Source organism: Pogoniulus pusillus, chromosome 33, assembly GCF_015220805.1.
Source record: "Pogoniulus pusillus isolate bPogPus1 chromosome 33, bPogPus1.pri, whole genome shotgun sequence".
Classification (NCBI taxonomy): domain Eukaryota; kingdom Metazoa; phylum Chordata; class Aves; order Piciformes; family Lybiidae; genus Pogoniulus; species Pogoniulus pusillus.
The window spans coordinates 6,442,925-6,464,094 of record NC_087296.1 but is presented as its reverse complement, the minus strand read 5'-3'; the positions used below and the strand labels follow the sequence as shown (position 1 = coordinate 6,464,094).

The 21,170-nt window shown below is 42.9% G+C and overlaps 1 protein-coding gene and 1 long non-coding RNA gene across 7 annotated transcripts in view; both read left to right on the top strand.

Annotated features, from left to right (window-relative positions):
• LOC135189635 (uncharacterized) overlaps nucleotides 1-21,170 on the top strand; it is a 932,873-nt gene that overhangs the window by 49,345 nt on the left and 862,358 nt on the right. The window lies entirely within an intron of this gene.
• Nucleotides 1-21,170, top strand: part of HS3ST5 (heparan sulfate-glucosamine 3-sulfotransferase 5) — a 201,647-nt gene that overhangs the window by 93,594 nt on the left and 86,883 nt on the right. For 3 of the 6 annotated variants that reach the window (XM_064170207.1, XM_064170205.1, XM_064170206.1), the window contains exon 2: nucleotides 4,826-5,033. The exons of the other annotated variants lie outside the window; for them this stretch is intronic. The gene's annotated coding sequence lies outside the window, so the exon portion shown is untranslated. The remainder of the gene's footprint in view (nucleotides 1-4,825; nucleotides 5,034-21,170) is intronic. 6 annotated transcript variants of the gene reach the window in all.

The following is a 21,170-nucleotide window of genomic DNA, read 5'->3' as shown; positions in this document are numbered from 1 at the left end:
CACACTGACAGGTCCTTGACTAAACCAAATCCCTCAGCACAACATCTCGTCACTATGAATCACTATGGTTGGAAAGGACCACCAGGAGCATCCAGTCCAGCCTTCATCCCAGCATCCTTCATCACCAGACCATAGCCTCAAGCTCCACATCCACTCTCCTTTTAAACACCTCCAGGGATGGCAACTCCACCACCACCCTGGGCAGCCTGTTCCAGTGCATGACCACCCGCTCAGGAAAGAACTTCCTCCCAACATCCAACCTAGACCTCCCCTGATGCAACTTGAGGCCATTTCCTCTTGTCCTATCATTAGCAATTTGTGAGAAGAGACCAGCTAGAGTATCACTACAACCTCCTTTTGAGGTAGTTGTAGAGGGCAATAAAGTCCCCTCTCAGCCTCCTCCTCCCCAGACTAAACACCCCCAGCTCCCTCAGCTGTGCCTCACAGGTCTTGTGTGCCAGACCTCTCCCCAGCCTCATCACCCTTCTCTGCACCCACTCCAGCACCTCAATGTCCCTCCTACACTGTGGTGACCAAAACTGGTTGCAGTTGCTGAGTACAGTTACATACCTCTGTAGAGTGATGCAAATAGTCCAAGTTGTGTTTTAGCACCTTCAGATGTGAATTCAAAAGGAAAAAAAAATCTCTTTTTTTAAAATGTAGGTCGATGGCAATCAGCCTCTTGGTGGCAAATTACTGAGTTGCTTGAGATTCATTTTGTCATGTAACCAAGATTTAAGTGGGAACTGAAAAGCTGGTGCTGGACATGGTGGGGAGGTGGTCATGACGCCGGGCCATGATGTCACACATCTTTAAAACATTTGGAATGGCAGCAGAAGGGGTAGCACTTAACATGTCAACATTTGCAAGCGTGGAGGGGTGTTTCCCTGAGGACAACTGAGCTTCATACATACCTAGCAGGTGGAAGAAGCAATCTGTAGGAGCTCCTCTCAGGTTTCATCAGAATTCCTGGTCTACATGCTGTTGGCTCTCCAGGTCCGTGCTGGAGGACTTCCCAGTGCCACTGCCCTAAGGCAATCTGTCAGAAAGGTTTACCCCAGTGATACAAATACTAGCTCTGGCTTCCTACAAGTTGGGGCAGTCTGACATGTTTGGACAGATGCTATAGGCTCAGAAATTTGATGTTATTCTGAAAACTATTTCCATGGAGCAGAAGGAAGCCAAGAGATGAAAATCTCTGAAAGCACTCCATATACTCCAGGTTGTTTCTTCCTCCTTCTTCCCTAGTCACATAATTGTGTCTTTCTGTGTGTGTTTCTATGGCATTCACAGTTTTCATTGCTTTTATGAGGACCAGCTCTGGCTCTGACTTGGAGCTGCCAAAGCAGCCCTGGCACTTGCTACCAGGACAGCCTGTTCACTGCCACAGAATCAACTTTCTGTGCCTTTTTCACAGCAGTATGTAGAAGCTAATGTAGCCACTTTCTGTTGTGCCTTGACTTGCCATGTTTAGTGGTTGGAGTCCACAATACTAACCACTGCTGCAGCCACACAGGGTCTAGCTGCCCTTGGTAGGAGGCCTGGCAAACAGTGTAAGCCTTTAAGTAGTGCAGGTGATTCCTCTTGAAGAGTTTCTAATGAGAGACAATATCCTTTACTTTTCAATGAGCTATTGAAATGCTTTTAAGTCATCAAGTGTCTGAATAAGGGATTTGTCCTCTTAATGGAGAGGAAAGATACATCTACATCAATTGGTTGTTCTCTTTTATTCCCCTCCCTCTGTTAAGTGGATGGAGCAAGGCAGGAGGTGCATTGTAAGAGCATGGGGGAGTATGTGAGGACCACAGCTGGATGAGTTATACTCTAACAACTGTGTAGGACAGAAAGTGCCAGGCCTGGCAAGGTCGAGTGCCTACAGCCTGTGGGGAGCAATGTCCATGTGAATATGGCCAGGCTGGTGCAGAGGACATGTGGGGAACCAAAGGATTCATTTCAAAAGGGAGTCAGGAGCAAAGTAACATGAGGCAAGTGGGAATAGTGAGAAACCCAGGATTGAGCAGGAATTCATGGACCTAAGCAGTAGCTAGGGTTTTTGCATGCAGGAACTACTTGGATCCCTAAAAGTTTTGCTTTCTCTTTATTGATACAGCCCCTGGATATGTCTGAGTGTGTCTAGCTAGAAGGAAGCAGCCAGAAGTTTTATTTGCACAAAAACAGTGTCACAACTTAGAGGTTAATAGTATTGACACTAACTCTAGCACCCTTAAAAGAAGAACAATCAGTCTGTTGAGAAGAATTCCTACTCTGGGAATGAACTGGGAAGTGGTAGGATATACCGTGGTTTTCTGCCCTCTTGTGGGGCTTGGAGATCCCTGTGGATCCTGGCCATGGAGTCTGAGAGGACACACTGGCCAAAGAAGCTAGTTTTAGTTAGAACAGGTAAATGTACAGTAAAAATGGACTGTCACTAAACAAAACTCTGTGGTGTTCTCATTATCCCAAAGTGAAAGAGCTCAGTTAGAAATTAAATATTAAACTAGATGTATATATAATGCAGTTACCTTATTTAATTTGATTTTTCACTTCATATTCATTCATTTAAGCTGTTTACAGTAAATAAATTGATGACATCTGTGATCATTGCATCTAATTACATGTATTGATACTTGCATATATTGCCTGTTGAGTTGTGCCTTTTCTTGGTAGATCTCTCATTTCTGTAACTTACTGTTTGTAATCAATATGAGATTTCATCAAATAACAGAAGAGAAATTCTCTCTGTTACTAAGTCTGAAAACAATCTATTCTTGGCAGAATATGTGTGCTCATTTCAACTGAACTCTACTTGAGAAATGCCTGCACACTGTCAACACATTATTGACTAGCCTCCTTAATCCTGATGGGAAACCAGTCCATTCTGCAATTACAGAATGCCTATGAAATGAGAGGACTTTCAGCAACAAGAGTTCTTAGGGAGTTTGAGTACTACCCTGTTAAAAATGGAGTTATTTACCTCGTGCCATAGCTGATTGGACAGGGCTGAGTGATAGCTTGGAATGGATGATCTTGGAAGTGTGCTGGTTTGAAGCTAGCTGGAATGTTTGGGTGAGAAGAAATAGATGATAGGCTGTGAAAAGGAAACAATGCTGATGTCTGCTGCACTCATAGGCTTGCTGAGATGTATAAAAACAAGAACATAAATGTAGATAACAGAGCTGCTCTCTGGCTCTGGCTGTCTGCACTTTTCTCCCTAACCTGCTGGCTGTGTAACTAATCCTTCTGCTTCCTAACCCCCCATGGTCGATTCTCCAAACTCACCTTGAATGTAAGGCAAAGTCTGGGATAAGGTAGAGGAGTGGAAAGGAGGTGAAAGGGTGGTTGGGAGCCCCTACTGGGGACTCTGGTTTCTGGGAGGGCTGTTGTGTTTCTGTGTTACTTTTTAAGTTGTCTATTTCTGCCTATAGCTGCACAGGTTGTAAATACCTGCTTGTACATTGTGCTAAGCTGTGAATATAAATCTTCATTCTAATTTCCAGCTTGGCTGAGTCTAGTCTGGGTGATTTCATAAGAGTTGGGGGGTAGGTAACACTCAAACCATCACAGGAAGTCTCTTCCAACCTGGTTGGTTCTGTGATTCTAAGAGATGGAGATGTATATATGCAGCTTTCTTCCAAAAGTGATTTTAAATCTCCCTCTTTTTCTCTAAAAAGCTCCAAGATAATGGAGATTGTCAAAGCAGACTCCTTAGGATGCATTGTTCCCTTGTGGTCAGCTCATCCTGGAGCCCCTGGGAGCTCCCTCTGAAGGGGTTTATCACATTCCCTTCCCTCACTGTGTCCCACCTAGGAGAGGTGGCCAGCACTGTTCGGATCTAAAGCTGCAATCTCTGTCCCTCAGCATCACTGACATCAAAGGAATCAGACCCTCCTGCTTTCCAGAGACTTGTTCACACAACTGAGAGGAGTTTGCTTGGCTTTTTGATGTGGCTATTAAATCTCTTTCCCAGGGAGAGCTTGTGTGCTTCCAGAGGAGTGTTACAGGGTTTGCTGCTTTATTTCATTGTTTTCTGGAGCCAACCTATAAGTTCTCTAAGATATTGTTCATGACACTGGCACAACTTCACAGAGCACTACTTGAGATGTTTTATTAGTTATTTCAGCTGAACATCTACTCTGTGAAGCTAAGCTATCCAAAGAGGGCTTTGGGGACATTATCAGTTCAGTTTAATGCATCAGCTCAAATTATTGTATCATCATAATATGCTACTTGCAGTATTTTGCCATTGATTTGCCTACAGTTTTTAAATTGCTCAATCAGAAGCCATTTATCTGATAAATTATTAACAAATAACCTGTCCTCAGTATGAAAGGAATTTTTCCCAACCCCTAACATTCTGCCATTCCAAGATTCCATCATTTACATAATGGCTGTAAAATAAATTTCTACTCAATGTCAGAGGTATAAGGCAGCAGAGTAGCAGTAACATGTGCAGCATATTGCTTCTTGCCAGCAACATGGGATTTCTTTTTTCCTGTATTTCACTTTAAATGCAAGTAATTAGCAATTCTGTGTTCTTGGGAAGGGTTTTTGTTTGATGCTTACTATTATGAAATAGATTTCCTGTGATTTTCCTTCCCCTTCCTCCCTAACCTGCACTCCAGGTTGCAGGCTGCCAATGTTTATATGATACTGAGAACTGAGACAGTACTTCCAAAAACTTGAGCTGGCAAGTGCTATCTCTGGGGCCCTACTGCACAAAATCTCTTTTCAGCCCTAAAGAGAGAAGCTGAGTGTTTGTTTTATTGTAGGCTTGAGGGTTGATTTGGTTTCAAATATGCAGCAAGCATCTTCTCTCTTTGTACAGGCTCAGCGAGGTGTACACCATTTCAGCAGAGATGTCTGATCTTTCCCTCTGCATACCTGCAGCTGCTTTACCCCTTGACTGGTCTTTTCACTAACCACTAAAGACTTCTCAAGACTGAACACCAGAACAGATGAGTTAAATCCTCCCTGAATGTTCCTCATCAATAGCAGATGTGTTGGACTTTCTGGATGTGCATAAGGACACAAAGGTTAGTGTGCACCTGAAGGTTCAGGACTGTTTCCTTTAACCATTAGCAGTGCAGACAAATATTCAATTCATTAGAAGTGATAGCATGATGATTGACATCACTCATAGAGCTGGGATCAAGCTTTCAACTGTTATGGAGGGAATGTACTTACCTAACTGGTGCAACTTATGGCCCTCTAAATGATTCGCTGGCCAGCAAGATCAAGCTGTGTCCATGCTCTGAGCCTGATTAGCCTCTTCTAAACTTGAGTTTGGTGTATTGCTGTTGTACCTATGTGATATAGCAGTAGGAAATGGGAGAGCAGAATGGTAATCTACCTCCCTCTGTTCATAAGGTGGTCTTTGTTTACAGTCAGTTGTGGTGAAGGCGTAGATGTCTGCCTTGTTCTAGATGGCATGTGGGCTTCAGGGGAGTTCCAAAGACATACACAACCTGTTGGAGGAAATAATTTCTTCCTAATGGCAGCTTTGAGGTTTGGATAAAATGCTTTTTCTATCCCTTGGTTTTCTTTTCAAGTGTTATCTAATCTATGGATATTGTTCTGCCACCTCAGGAACTCACTCTTGCTCAGCACTGACGTCATTTTACTGTGGTATGATTCAAATGTATACAAGAACTCATTCTGCAAACAGATAAATGCTCAGAAAGGTGATGGAACGTGTGTGGGCATATGTGCACGTCAAGTCATGTCTCAGACACATCACTGACAAGGGAAGTAGCAAGATCATAGAGATACATCAGGAGTTTCAGCACCAATCACAACATTATGGGGAAAAAAATCAAAAATAAGGGTTTATATTGATGTGGATAATGCCAAATGCACTAGAGAAGAGAAGTGAACAGTCATGTAACCCTGGTTGCTTCTCTGCCTGCCATCTGGTTTTCAGCTTTTGCAGAGTATTCCTCAGGCTCATTGCTCTAGATGGGTTTGATGGGGGAGGGGGGTCAAACTTCTTTTCAGCTTTACTCTGTCAACCTCATCTTATTTGCTTTGGCCATTTAAAGGAAAATAATTAGTTTTACAAATACTATTTGTTCTTATTAAACATCTCCACTACCTATTAAAATGGTTTCAGGAAACCTATTAGCTAAAATAGATGGAGCTCAAACTTGATGCAATTAGAAATACATGAATTGAGTTCTGCTTTCTCATTTTTGTGGAGGGATTCTAGTGATATAATCTGAATAACAGTTTTCTAATCAATCTCTTTTTGTCTGCTACTCTGGCTAGTATTTCTGTTTGCACTTGAAATGCCTAATCCCTGTGTAAAGCAAACAGAAGAGGAAAATATCACCCCTTATCAAAAGGAATTGTTTCCCTGTTGGCACCAAATGTCTACTCCAGATAGCAGAAGAGAAGGAGGGAGAAGAATAACCATACAGCTTTGTTTCATCTAAGTTCTATTGACATTACTGAGCCTTTGTTTTTGACATTACTGAGCCTGGAGTTTGCCAGGAACAAGGACATGGATGTAAAAACACAGACTGCCTTTAGAAGCAGGTTAGAAGTGCTGCAAGATTTTGCCAAGGTTTCCATATGGAGGAGAGCTGTGTTTTGTGGGGTGGCCTCATTCTTCTGATGGGTTAGGGTAGATTCTTCCCACAGTAAAGCAAATTCGCTACAACTCAGAATTTGGAAAGTCAAAACACAAATGAAATTGTATTTCTTATAACAGTAGAAGGACAATAAACTACTACAGAATATAATGAAGATGGGGATGGGGTCAAACAGTGGCAAAGCAGCAGCAAAACAGTGTTGGGGGAAGATAGCAGCAGGTAAAAAAGAAGCAGAAAAGGAGAAGAACCAGGCTGTGCTTCCAGACATGAAGCTTTTGATGCTCCAATGAAATTATATTAACTTATCCATTGTTGCCATTTTATGTTCACCTCTCCACTCAGAGACTCCAATACTCTTCCATGTCTACATTTCTCTGTTCCCATTTTTTTTTATGCCTGAACAAGACCTCTAGCTCAGATGGCCACAACTCTAAGCATTGGCTAAGAAAGCAAAATTTCCCTGGGCTGTATTTAGTAACTTCAATGTGCAGGCTGCTTTTTATAACATTACCTCTGTGCTCCTCAATTCAAGAGAGATGTTGAGGTACAGGAACGTGTCCAGAGAAGGGCAGCAAAGCTGGCGAGGGCCCTGGAGCACAGCCCTGTGAGGAGAGGCTGAGGGAGCTGGGGGTGTGCAGCCTGCAGAAGAGGAGGCTCAGGGCACACCTCATTGCTCTCTACAGCTACCTGAAGGGAGGCTGTAGCCAGGTGGGGTTGGTTTCTTCTGCCAGACAACCAGCAAGAGAACAAGGGGACACAGTCTCAAGTTGTGCCAGGGGAGGTCTAGGCTGGATGTTAGGAGGAAGTTGTTGGCAGAGACAGTGATTGGCACTGGAATGAGCTGCCCAGGGAGGTGGTGGAGTTGCCATCCCTAGAGGCTTTGAAGAAGAGCCTGGATGGGGCACTGAGTGCCATGGTCTAGTTGATTGTCTAGGGCTAGGTGCTAGGTTGGAGTAGATGATGATGTTGGAGGTAGCTTCCAACCTGGTTGATTCTATGATTCTATGATTCTCTATGATACATGTGTGGATATTAAGAGATGAATGTCTTACACAGAGCTCAAATGTTTCAAATGGTGTAAACTCCCCCTCCCTGCCCTGCTTGTGTGTTTGGACTTCCTGGGGGATTTTCATAAGATATGTTCATGTTGCATATATATTTTAATGCATATTGCAGGTTGTGCAAACTCAGTCCAGCAGTTGACAGAGCCTTGCTGTAACAGGCTGGTCAGTGCTAGAACATTCAACATCTCTCCCTTTTGCTTACAGCATTGTTGCTAAAGCACACACTCACTAATACCAAGGTATGAATTTGGTTGGAATATTATACCCTCCCCCCAAAAAAAAATTTGCATTGAAATCTTTTGTGGGTTCTGTAGTTTCTGCTACAACAAGTGTTACAAACAACATTTGGTAAGTTGGAGGGCAAACTTTCTTTGATAGGTAATGGATATGTTTGTTTGAAGAGTGCAAATGAAACAAAACAAAAGCATTAAATGATGTGACTGGCTGCAAACCCAGTGAAGCTTCACCCGTCCAGATTTTCCATGATGGATTTTCTTCCTGGCTGACTTACACCTTTTGCAAGAAGACAGGGGCAGCTAAGGCTTTTCCTCAAGGCTTGCAGAAGCTTAGGTAGTAAAAACTAGAAATTACCTCCATGTAAATGAATAAAGGATGGTTAAACTGAATTGAGCACCCAGCTTATTAAAGCAAAAGAACCATTGTGCATTTAATGAAGAAATACACACAAAAGGATATGATGGCTTATGAAATGGGAGTCTTGGGCATAACCTCAGATGTAAAACTGATCCTGGAGATTGTAGCTAAGCCTACAGCACATTGACTAAGTCTTGGAGGTTACAGCTTCCTCCTGGAGGTTGGGAGAGTCCCCTGGCATGCAGAGTACTTCATGTCTTGCAAAGTTGATTTAGTGTGCAGAAAAAAAGATGTATTCTGTCAGATATATTTTGTGAAGGGGAAAAGCAGAAGTGATGTATCCACCACTTCCAAGTAGGTCAGAGCTGTGAATCTTAAATTTGAGGCAACATGACTGCAGCTCAGCATAAGGTCCCTTAAATTCCAGGAGAACTAGTTGTGCTTAAGATTTGTCTCTGCCCTTGTCATCACCTTTCCCTGACTTGCTGGCTCTCTTGAGAACCATCTTTCACACAAGAGTAACCTCATCTTTCTGTGTTGTTCTGACTTATCAGTGAGCCTAAAGCCACATACAGCTACCTATATAGCAGCAAAATAGGGCTTGGGCATAAGCTTGGCTCCTGCTCCTGCTCACCCACCCCATCTGTTCACATGGTCCCCACCATGGTTTTGCCCCACAATACCATACAATGCCAAGCATTATTTCAGGGAGCAGCATAGGATAGGGACAGTTTCCAGGAAGCAAATAAGGATACAGCTGCTGTGGTTTAGGATGAAAAGACTGGATCATCTACACCCTGGGCAGGAGAAGTAGCCCTGATCTCTTTAATTTATAAATATACACACAGCTGATGAATGATGTGTGATGAATGATATGCAAAGCTGAAGCCTTCTCTGACTAGCCATGAAGCATTGACATCCATACAAGTTGTTCTATCATCTTCTCATTGGAATGGGCTGCCCAGGGAGGTGGTGGAGGCACTGTCCCTGGGAGTCTTCAAGAAAAGACTGAATGAGGCACTTAGTGCCATGATCTAGCTGATTGGTTAGGGCTGGGTGATAGGTTGGACTGGATGATCTTGGAGGTCTCTTCCAACCTGGTTGATTCTATGATTCTATGATTCTTCCTTTAACCTTTTCCCTGGTCACTACTTCAATAACAGCTAATTTGAGAAGGATAAACTGAGCCACTGCCTCTTCCATTCAGGCATTGCAGACAGGATGCAATGCAAAATCTGCAGTGTTTGTTGCTTTTGCCACAGAAAAACACAACTATTCAAACTATGGTAACTGCTAATACTTATCCCCAGATCTGTTTTTCTTCTTTCTTATCCTTTTTTCGGTTTGGTTTGGTTTAGTTTGGTAGGTTGGTTGTTGGTTTGCTTTGATTTGTTTCTTTTTTTTTTTTTTTTGGTTAGGTTTCAGTTATTTTTGTTTTGTTTTGTTTTGTTTTTAGCTTTTGTAGCTGTAATGATAAAGAATTTACATGGAAGAAGTTGTTTTCCATGCTGTTCTTGTAGGGTGTGATGGTTTGAGAGTTACCTGTTCCCACCCCACTCCCCCTCCCCTACTCTTATGAAATCACCCAGACTAGACTCAGTTGGGCTGGAAGTTAAGGAATTAAGGTTTAAATTTACAGCTTAGCACAATATATACCAGACATTTACAGTATGTCACAAATATATGCAGCTGTGTATAGAAATATGCAAGTTAAAGGTAATACAGAAACACAGCAGCCCTCCCAGAAATCAGAGTCCCCAGGAGGGGCTCCCAACCACCCTTCCCCCTTCTTTCCACCCCTCTAATGTATCCCAGAATTTGTCTTACTTGCAAGGTGAGGAAGGAGGATCAGCAAGGAGGCTTAGAAAGCAGAAGGATTAGTTACACAGAAGCAACCCAGGGCATCCACTGTGACAGTCACACACACTCTGACTCTCCTGCTCTGTCTTATCTGTGTTTTGTGCTCTTGTCCTTATACATCTCAGCAAGCCTATGAGTGCAGTAGCCATCACCTTTGTTTCCTTTTCACAGCCTATAATCTAATTTTTCTCGCTAAAATATTCCAATTTGCCTCAAACTAGCACATGGGGGAAGTTTATCTCCTATGTCTACTTGCTAGTTTATGGTCTTTTGCTCCCAGGAGACCTAATATTTACTTTCCAGTAGCTGAAAGGGGCCTCCAGAGGAACTGTTTCCAAAGGTTTGTAGTGACAGGACAAGGAGCAATGGTCTTAAATTAGAGAAGAGTAAATTTAGACTGGATGTTAGGAGAAAGTTCTTTCCCATAAAGGTAGTGGAGCACTGGAACAGGCTGCCCAGAGAGATAGTTGAAGCCCTATGCCTAGAAATATTCACGTTGAGGCTCAGCAGGACTCTGGGCAACCTGATGTAATGGAGGATGTCTCCGCTCACTGCAAGGGGGTTGGACTAAAGGGCCTTTGGAGGTCTCTTCCAACACACACCATTCAATGATTCTGTGATTCTGTTTGCATAGTCTGTTCTGGTTACTTTGCTTATGAGTTTTAGCCTACTAGTATGTGGAACACCACTTCTTTTAGCTGATGCAGATTGTAGAATCAACCAGGTTGGAGGAGACCTCCAAGCTCATCCAGTCCAATCTACCACCCAGCCCTGTCCAGTCATCCAGACCATGGCACTAAGTGCCTCATCCATCCAGGCTTTTCTTCAACACCTCCAGGGACAGCAACTCCACCACCTCCCTGGGCAGCCCATTCCAATGCCAATCACTCTCTCTGCCAACAACTTCCTCCTGACATCCAGCCTAGACTTCCCCCAGCACAACTGGAGACTATGTCCTCTTGTTCTGTTGCTGGTTGTCTGGCAGAAGAAACCAACCCCCACCTAGCTACAGCCTCCCTTCAGATAGTTGTAGACAGCAATGAGCTCTGCCCTGATCCCCCTCTTCTGCAGGCTGCACACCCCCAGCTCCCTCTGCCTCTCCTCACAGGGCTGTGCTCCAGGGCCTCTCACCAGCTTCATCACCCTTCAATGATGAAATGATGAATGAAATATCTAATTTACAGTTTTCTTTTCCAAGGAACTTGTAAACCTGGTTTGGTGTTTTTTCAGTAATAAAGTGATGAGGGAGACATGAGGATAAGCTTTATCAATCTAATAAGCAAATAAATAAGATTGAAGTATAATCCCATGGATTCTAGATGGTTTTTATGCTATCAAAACTTTGTAAATCAAACAGATTTACAAAAGGAAGTGCAAATGAAGGAAAGAGACTTCAAAGGATATATGATTTTCCCTGTCTCAATAATTCTACTCACATAAGATTAAAAACAAATATTTGATTTATAAAAATGTGGACATTTTTACTTACTTTGGGGGGGGGTGGGGGAATAAAAGCTTTTTGAACAGCAGGATGTAATTTCAGACTATTTGCAGTCAAGAGGCCTCTGCTGAGCAAAATACTCATTCAATTTAGGAATGCAGATTATAATAATTTTCCTATCTCCCTCACAGCAGGATTCCTGCTGTGGTTTTGCAAACTCACAGGTTGCAGTATTGAATGTGTAGCTAACTTCAGTTCCAGGTAACACACGCTCCAAGCATATTCTCATTAGCTCGACTTAGTTATAATGCAAAGCTGCTTAGTTTCACCAAGTGAAATGGGATACACTTAAATTGCTTCATCTAATATAATACTCCTTCTTAATACATGTAAAGTGGTTTATGATGGCAAAGCTTGTCGAGCATGAAAATCGCCAGGGAAAGGAAGGTTTTCTGGCTACAACTGTCAAAAAGAAGTCCTATTTTTGTGTCATTTCTTTTTAAAGAGGTTAAGAGTGAGGAAGAAGAGATTGGAGTAAGAAATAATCAGGCTAGGAAAATGTAAATTTAGTACAGTAACCTTCTTAATACATCAGTTCTACCAAACAAGAAAGCTGTCAAGTAAAGCTGGCCTTTCAGTAATCTCTTCTGCACCATAATATTAAATGTAAACCACAGTGGCCCAAGCAGATTGTAGTAAGAAACAAAAGTCTTTATTCAACCTCCTTCATGCAAAGAGTTTTGTATCATGCACCATGGTTCAGTTTGCTGGTATTATCAATCCACCTTCCTATGGCTCTGTTAATTTGCAGTGACTAATTGATTTCGGATGTGGATATGGAATTACCATTTTTTCTCCTTCTTTTAAATGCAACTGAATGCATCCAAATCTTGCAGATATGAAACCTGATTGCAATAAGACCTCAAAACAGCTCTTGCCATTTCTTTCTGCTTCTTTTAAATGCAAGTGAATGCATCCAAATCTTGCAGATATGAAGCCTGATTGCAATAAGACCTCAAAACAGTGCTTACCATTTTTTCTCCTTCTTTTAAATGCCAAGTGAATGCATCCAAATCTTGCAGATATGAAACCTGATTGCAATAAGACCTCAAAACAGTGCTTACTATCTTTTCTTCTTCTTGTAAATGCCAACTGAATGCATCCAAATCTTGCAGATACAAAGCCTGATATCAATAAGACCCCAAAACAATGCTGATAACAATTTTTTTCCCCCAGTATCCTGCACCTGCAGTCAGACCACAGGGCTATAAATCCTCTCCCCACATCTTTATCCAGTGCTTCCAGAAAACTGTTTAGAGAGGAGCTAAGCTGCTACAGGCTCTGCAGATGACACCCAAGTGTGTATCTTATTTTCCACAGATGTAACCAGAACCATCACAAAGGCGTTGCATTGCCTAGGGGCAAGTGGCTCCTGGAGAAGAGCATCTGGCTGAGACTGAGCTTGGGCGGGATCCAGACAATATTGGTTGGAAGACAGAAACGATCCAGACAGCCAGTTGAGCAAGATTCCTAGGCACATGCCTTCAAGCATTAGTTTGCAGTGAGGCTGTTCACATCTTTGGAAAAAGACAGGGATAAGCATGTTGCTCAGCTGTGGCCCCGGAGAATGAATCAAGAACTCTTCCCACTCCAATTAAAAGCATCTGCAACACAAGGGGATTTTTTTCAGTCTTTCAAAGCTTTTTGCTGCTCTTACAAACCGAGGCTACAAAAAAAAAGTCTAGAATATAGTCCCTTCCGAGCCTCCAAGAGAAAGACCTAGTCACAGAGACCTCTTCATACCTTTAAAGGGGTGGATACAACTCCTGCTACTGAGAACAGTTTCGCTCTTCACAGTAAGAGAACATTGCTCCTGAGCCACAGTATCTCTGAGGCTCCTATTTGCATTTGGATAGAAAGCACTAATCTTGCTCTCAAAGGTAGAGTCGTTGTGGATCTCTTGATATCCATGATTACTTTTTCATTTTCCACAAATGGACGGCTTGTAGAAGAAACAAATTTAATCCTTCTGAGCAAAGAAGGCTCCTGAGAGAGGTGTAATGCATCTCATATACTTATGCAGTGAGCTTGGAGGGTCTGTATATATTGCAGAGCCCTTTCCACAAAGAATTTGACTTCCAGAAGTTTTATGTATCTGCTAAAATTAAGCCTCCTACTCTTGGTGGGAGAATGGTGAAAGATAGGTGATTGAAGCTCTGGGAGGTCTTAGAAACATCCCTCATCTGTGAAATGCCAGAACTCAAGGGAGGCTGTAGCTAGGTGGGAGTTGGTCTCTTCTGCCAGGCAACCAGCAACAGAACAGGAGGACACTGCCTCAAGTTGTGCCAGAGAAGGTCTAGGCTGAATGTGAGGAGGAAGTTGTTGGCAGAGAGAGTGATTGTCATTGGAATGGACTGCCCAGGGAGGTGGTGCAGTTGCCATTCCTGGAGGTGTTGAAGAAAAAAGCCTGGATGAGGCACTTAGTGCCATGGTCTGGTTGATAGGCTGGGGCTGGGTGCTAGGTTGGACTGAATGATCTTGAAGGTCTCTTCCAACCTGGTTTCCAACCTTTGATTCTGTGATTCTATGGTTCAGTAGTGTTTGCCTGTAGGAACAAATACCTGGTGGGTGAAGGTGAAAGCATATGTGAGAGCTGCAAGCAAATGAAAATGCACAACTGGGAAGTTGGGAGTCCAGTTTCAGGATGGAACAGCCACAAACATTAATGAAATGTCACAAGAATCTTTATGGAGGACAAGAAATATCCCTGAAACTGTTGGTGTTCTGTCAGAATCTTGAACCTTCTCCCTGGCAGCATTGTCTTTGCTTTACTCAGCCCTCTCAGCAGTGAGCAGAGACAAAGGCATCCTGGGCTCTTACTCATGAAGGTTTGTTGATGTAAGCAGTCACCTGCAGTATATTACCCTGGATTTTTTGAGGTCACAACATGACCTAAGATGTGCTTCTCTAAACATTTATCTTGTGTTTCCCCCAGTTCACCTTCAGGAGTAAGCAAGAGTAAAGTGGTGACATAAATCTTTAGATTTTCATTTGGTTTTGAGGGGGTTTTGGTTGTCTGTTTGCTTGCTTTTTGGAGTTGGTTGGTTTGGGGGGGGGGGGAGTTGTGTGTTTTGGTTTGGTTTGGGTGTTTTGGTGGTGGTGTTTTTATTTGGTTTTGTTTTTTTCCTTACTAGTGATAGCATGGGCTTGAGTTTTGGTAGATTTGTGTTAAAGTAAATTCTGTCTCAAATGAGAAGATCTTTTCAAGCAGTATTGAAGTCACCTTGTTTATTTTCCATGTCTATTTTGCATACACGAACATTGAGGATTAACCTTTTAAAGGGGTAATCGTTGATCCTTGTAACAGAAGTACATTCCCTGATCATTTTCCTCCTGGTAATTCCTTCCTTGCAGTCTCTTCACTGGCTCACCAGCTGTGCTGCTTATCAACAGCTTCCCTCACTTGATGAAAACTATTTTAAATGCTCTCCATTAAAAGCTGTGTAGAAAACACAGTGCATGCTTGCGAGGCACTTGTAGGAACATGCAGTTATTGGGAGGAATAGACTCAAAAATGCCAAGCTACTATTCAATTGGTCTGTGTACAGCCATGCTGTACTTATTGCCATCATGAATAAAGCATTGGTTTTTCTAAATTGGGTGCATATTCCTGGAGGAGCACTTAAAACACAGAGCTTGTTAGAAAAGGCATGGAAACAATGCAGAATTTCTGCTGTTCAGTGCTCCAATCATAAGGTATAATCATGAATCTGACTGCAGCCTGATCAGCTAAAAGGGCACAGGGGTCTCCTCCAGAAATCTGGGAATTTCTTTTCCTTGGCCATTTGTGTAGCCCAGCTCCTCTGAGGAATTAACAGCCAACCGAGCCACTTTGAGGGCTGCTTGTGTTGTCCTCCCTGAAAGTGCCTGGTTGCTGTGGAGAGCCCCAGTGGAGCCAGGGGCAGAGAACATCCCCAAACACTTTTCTGTTCAACCTCTACCTCCTTGCAAACCAGGAGCTGGGTTATAATGTTTGGTTCTTGAGTGGGGGTAATGAGGGCTGATGTGATTTGACCTGGTAAGAGACCCACAGGAAATACTGCCTTAAAAAGGCTGGGCTGCTTGGGGAATTTATTTCATGTGGTTGGTGGTTTTAGTCCAGATTTTTAGCTGTGACTTTAAACCTGAATCCTCCTTCCTTCCCTAAAACAAAATTGCAAACTCACCTGCAAGTTCTGTGTACTAAAGGAAGCCAAATGCTTCCCGTGTCCTCCTTCATTGTTCTAATAGAGGATGGCATTTCTCCTCCTTTATTGATATGCTGGTATCTTGATTGAGCTCAAGGAAACTACTGTCTTGATGGCCTGACAAAGTGATCCCTACTTTAACAGTCATTGCACAGTGCTTCAAACAGCTATTAATACTTGAAATATAGCAAAACTGTGCATTCATTGCTTACAAAACTTAAATCATGAGTGTGTTTGGGGTTTTCTTCATGAGTAATGCCAAAGAGTTAAAAAATACTTCTTTGCCTCACTGTCTCTGATTGACTGTTCTAGCTAAATTCTATATTGCATGACACAGCTATCATTCTCTAAGTTTTTTTTTCCTCCTTGCAAATTAATGTGCATCCAAATCAGGTAGCAACAGTATTTTCTTCTCATAAAGCATTTCCTTTTACAGGTGTGCATATCATAGAATCATAGAATCATAGAATCAACCAGGTTGGAAGAGACCTCCAAGATCATCCAGTCCAACCTATCCCCCAGCCCTATCCAGTCAACTACACCATGGCACCAAGTGCCTCAACCAGTCTTTTCTTGAACACCTCCAGGGATGGTGCCTCCACTACCTCCCTGGGCAGCCCATTCCAATGCCAATCACTCTCTCTGTGAAGAACTTCCTCCTAATATCCAGCCTATACTTTCCCTGGCACAACTTGAGACTGTGTCCCCTTGTTCTATCATGTGGTATATAAACATATCTCTAAGTGCAGCTGAGCCCTTGTGCAATCATAAGGCTTACCCTAAACAAATCTTGGAGATTTGGGTTTATAGCATCTTGTAGGTGTAGCTTTCTAAATCTATGTTAATGCATGCAAAGGATTGAATTTTTAGATGCAAGTTTGCTGTCCAGTGTCATGTAATTCTGAGTTATTCTTAAGTTATGTCCTTAAGAGCAGAAGTCAATGCCCTTATAAAAGTTTCTGAGCTGTTGGCATGTTCCTAGAAAGATGTAAATAGCTGAAGTGTAAAGCAAGCAGAATTTGAATACAGAAACCTACCAGCATTATTTTACGTTATGGTTTGGGGTTTTGTGTTTGTTTGTTTGGGGTTTTGTGGGTTTTGTTTGGTTTTAACAAATCTTTAGTGATCATTCCTTGAGGATTCAAAGTATCTTAGCTTCCAAGAAAGATTGACACTTCAGATTCTGTGATCACAGGACCTAGGAGCACTGCTTCATAGACTGTGCTGTGTATTTAGCTAATACTCATACTCCACAGGCAGTTCAGCTCTCAGAAGGCAAGTTCCTCTAAAAACTTGACTCCTACACTGACCAGAATTTCTCAGCAATCTTGTGCTCCTCACCTGAGAACATGGATAAATTTCTCCTAGTTTAAATAATTAGGTTTTACTTAGGGGGAAAAAAAAGGGGGGGGGGGGGGACTAGAAACTAAATTCTGTGTGTTGGAGTCAGTGAATTAACATGGCTGAGTCAGGAATTATAAAAATATAATTATTTTATTTTCCTGGAACCCTGCCCCAAAAACTATATACAAAAATTAGCTTAGTTCACTCAGGAATATCTTCCAAAAAAGGGTATTATAGATAAGGTTAGATATTTAGGAAGTCAGGAAACAGGAAAGGCTAAGCTATAAACACAGCTTTACCCCACTACCAATCAGGCTGAGCAGTAGATTAAGGGAACAGCAAGTCTTACTCACAGAGGTGAGATAGACATTCAGCAGTGATCACTTGCTGGATTCTTCTGCAGGAGCAGCCTTTGGACATTGCAGGCAATGTCCAATAATAGAGATCCATGGAGCAGAAGCCCGAGGCGAGTCAAGCCACCAAACTTGGAACCTCCTCCCGAGCAGGATGGTCGTGGAACAGTGCTGCCTTCACAGCTGCAGGGGACAGCCAAAACTGCTAGGGTCCCCCAGTCCAGGAGGTAGCCTGCAAGTTGGCTACTGATAGGGTCTGAGAGGGGGCAGTCCAGCTGCTGCTGGCTCTCTCTCAAAGGCTTGCCAAGCCTGCTGGTTTGCACAAAAGGGTGCAAAAGTGGGGAGAACCATCCAAAAGCAGGGACTGGATAAAACCAAGAGCCGTACAAAAGGTAGGAGCTGTCCAAAAGTGGGGACGGTCCAGTCACGGCAGGAACCTGTCCTGCCGGGCACTCTGTTAAGGCAGAAGCTCTTTCAAGACAGGAACTATCAAGACAGGAATCCTCAAGGCAGGAACCCTTGCTCTGTTTATCCTTTTCTAGAACAAGTGCCCATTTACCATTTATACTGGGTGCAAAGCCAAGCCAATCACCAGCCCGGTTCCAGTGCGGACTTCCACACGGGTCAGCCAACATGCAGAAAGACACCTTTGGCTGCCCCCCTTCCAGCCCACAGGCTGGGGAAGTTTTTGTGCCTTTCTTCTCCCATTCAAACCCATGGAGGGAGAGGGAGAGGAGAGGAATTTGGAATAACCCTGGACATTCTGATACTTACTTTTCTCATTTTCAGAGGCAGCTGAGTCTGCATCCCAATACCAAGAGATTGTGAAGCCAGAGGAGCATTCAGAACATTTCATTGCTTCAATTTGCACTGACTTGTGCCCATGCATTTGTATTTTTATTTTAGCATGGAGAGAAATGACATTCAGTGGTAACTGGAGGAGAAGCATGGAAAATAAATGGGCTATGCCTTTTATTCACCTCTACTAACTGTCCTATATCACAGATAGATGTTTAACATTTCAGATCCCTGAACAGCTTAAATCTGGGGATGTTTGCTGTTGGGGTTTTTTTTTGGGTTTAGTAATAATTTTGTTTCAACTTTTGTCCTATTTTGCAAAATTCCAAGTGCCAGGTGAAAATGACCCCGTTTTTGGCTGAGATGAAAAGTATCACAGTATCACAGTATCATCAGTATCACAGTATTATTAGGATTGGAAGAGACCTCACAGAGCATCAAGTCCAACCCTTTACCACAGAGCTCAAGGCTAGACCATGGCACCAAGTGCCACGTCCAATCCTGCCTTGAACAGCTCCAGGGACGGCGACTCCACCACCTCCCCGGGCAGCCCATTCCAGTGTCCAATGACTCTCTCAGTGAAGAACTTTCTCCTCACCTCCAGCCTAAATTTCCCCTGGCGCAGCCTAAGGCTGTGTCCTCTTGTTCTGGTGCTGGCCACCTGAGAGAAGAGAGCAACCTCCTCCTGGCCACAACCACCCCTCAGGTAGTTGTATACAGCAATAACGTCTCCCCTGAGCCTCCTCTTCTCCAGGCTAACCAATCCCAGCTCCCTCAGCCTCTCCTCGTAGGGCTGTGCTCAAGGCCTCTCCCCAGCCTCGTCGCCCTTCTCTGGACATGCTCAATCATTTCGATGTCCCTCTTAAACTGAGCTTCAACTCTTTTCAGTTTCACATTCTAAAAACGGCATGGATCTGAAGTTGATTTTCTTAATGCCCTTTCTTTAAAAAAACAAAACAAACAAACAGACTGAAAATATAGGTTTGCCCCATGTAAATACCTTTTCCTTTCATCAAATAGATCAGAGATTTTAAGTCAGTTTTTAGAAGATATTACAGCTTCGCCCAATCTTCTTGTTCAGAGCAACTCTTGGAGCCTGGCAGCTCAGTCAGGTGTGAAAAATAATCTCATTTTTCTAAGCACTCTAAATATGCTGGGATGTGGTTTCTCAGTAAATAGATGTCATGAAATGCCTTTTTTCCCCCTTTCTTTCCTTTTTGAATCAATATTCATCCCAAGACAGTTGCATTGCTTAGCAGTGACAGTGAACTCACAGAGAGGAATGCAGCATTTCTGTTCTTACAGAACCTGTGGTGGAGACTTGAAGAATATCATAGCTCCTTTATTTGGATATGACTATAACTTAAATATAAGCTAAAAATAATCTAAGGAAGCATTTTGCACTTTCTTTTTTTTCCCCCCTCCTTTCTTCCCTGACAAACTGCATAGATCTCACAGGTCCAAACTTGAATTGTACAATCTGTTCCTTGCCCTCATTGGAGGGACCAAGGAGTTTTCCTGCCTAGAAGCATAAGCACGTAGCAGAAGTCTCTAAATTGAGAACTTGCTCATTTTAAGCTGATTCTGTAATCAGCAGCCTGGTTCTGAATCACATTCTGGAAGTGTTCATCTCATCTCTTGGCATTGATTATAGAGAGAGTTTAAAGTAATTTCAGTTCCCAGCTTAGGCACATCAGTGAGGAAACCAACTGGCCAGAGGACCAATCCAGACCCTAACGTTGCTACAGTCCTGCTCTGGGTTCTCTGTGCAAACCTGGTGTAGCTGAAGCTGCTGGAAGCTGTGCCATTGACCCCAGGCAGTTAGAACCTCTGCTCAGACCTCGATTCAAAACTTGCCAGAATGTTTAACCTTGGAAAAGAAGGACATATGGAAATATTTACACAGCCTTGAAAGCTGTAACTCAAGTGTGTCTGCAGTTAAATGTATCGAGCTTGTAGCTTTGACACAGGAATGGGATGATGCATAACTCAATGAATACAAGAGATCTCTTCCTTTGAAACTCCAGGCAGCACTTCTCTCTCAGCAAAGCTTAACAGTATATAAATATCTCTTTGTCACTGTCATGAATGCTTGTTTACAAAGCCCTCAATCCCACAGAGTGCAAATGAAAACTGGCAGGTAACACTGTGATTTAAGGTGCATGCATAGATGCTGCAGTGGGCTTTTAATTCCTGCAGTGCTGTGTTGGGCAGTGCCAACCACGCTGAAGAAATGGGACCACTGCAGCCGTTTTAACAAGTGATTTGGCTGCGTGCGTGATGTGATTCACTTCTGGGGCTCGCCAATGCATTCAGCTTTATTTGTTAACCTAGCCCAGCATTATTTATTAACGAGTTCTTCATGTTTTATTAAGCCTAATGTCAAAACACCTCTGTGGGACTCTAGGCATGTTCTCTCTTTGTGCCACAGCCTTCTAAAGAAGTGGGAAAATTATGCAGCAAAGCTGCAGATAAAACCCAGTAGATACCAGTTCAGTTACTCTTGATCCTGGCAGATGATGTATTTGTGAAAGCACAGCATCTGATTGTGTGCTGGCTTCAATTAAAGCACTCTGCAGTCTCAGATATATCTAATTAGGGTGCCTTAGAAACCTAACAAGGCTACCGTGGTCTCCAAAGCCCAGTGGAGCTCTCAGGTGGCAACAACTGACAAGTGTGCCATGGAAGCAGAATTTCTGCTTTTCCTGATGAACTGGTAACTTTGTCAGAGAGGGAGGCTTCTTCGTGGTAACATTAAGATGATTCAAACCAGTGGCAGGGTGAATTATCTGTGGGTTTCTGTAATTCGAGGGGAGTAGTATAGCTAAGAAAGCTAATACCAAAGTTGAACAAACTTTTTCACCCTCGATCTGATTGAA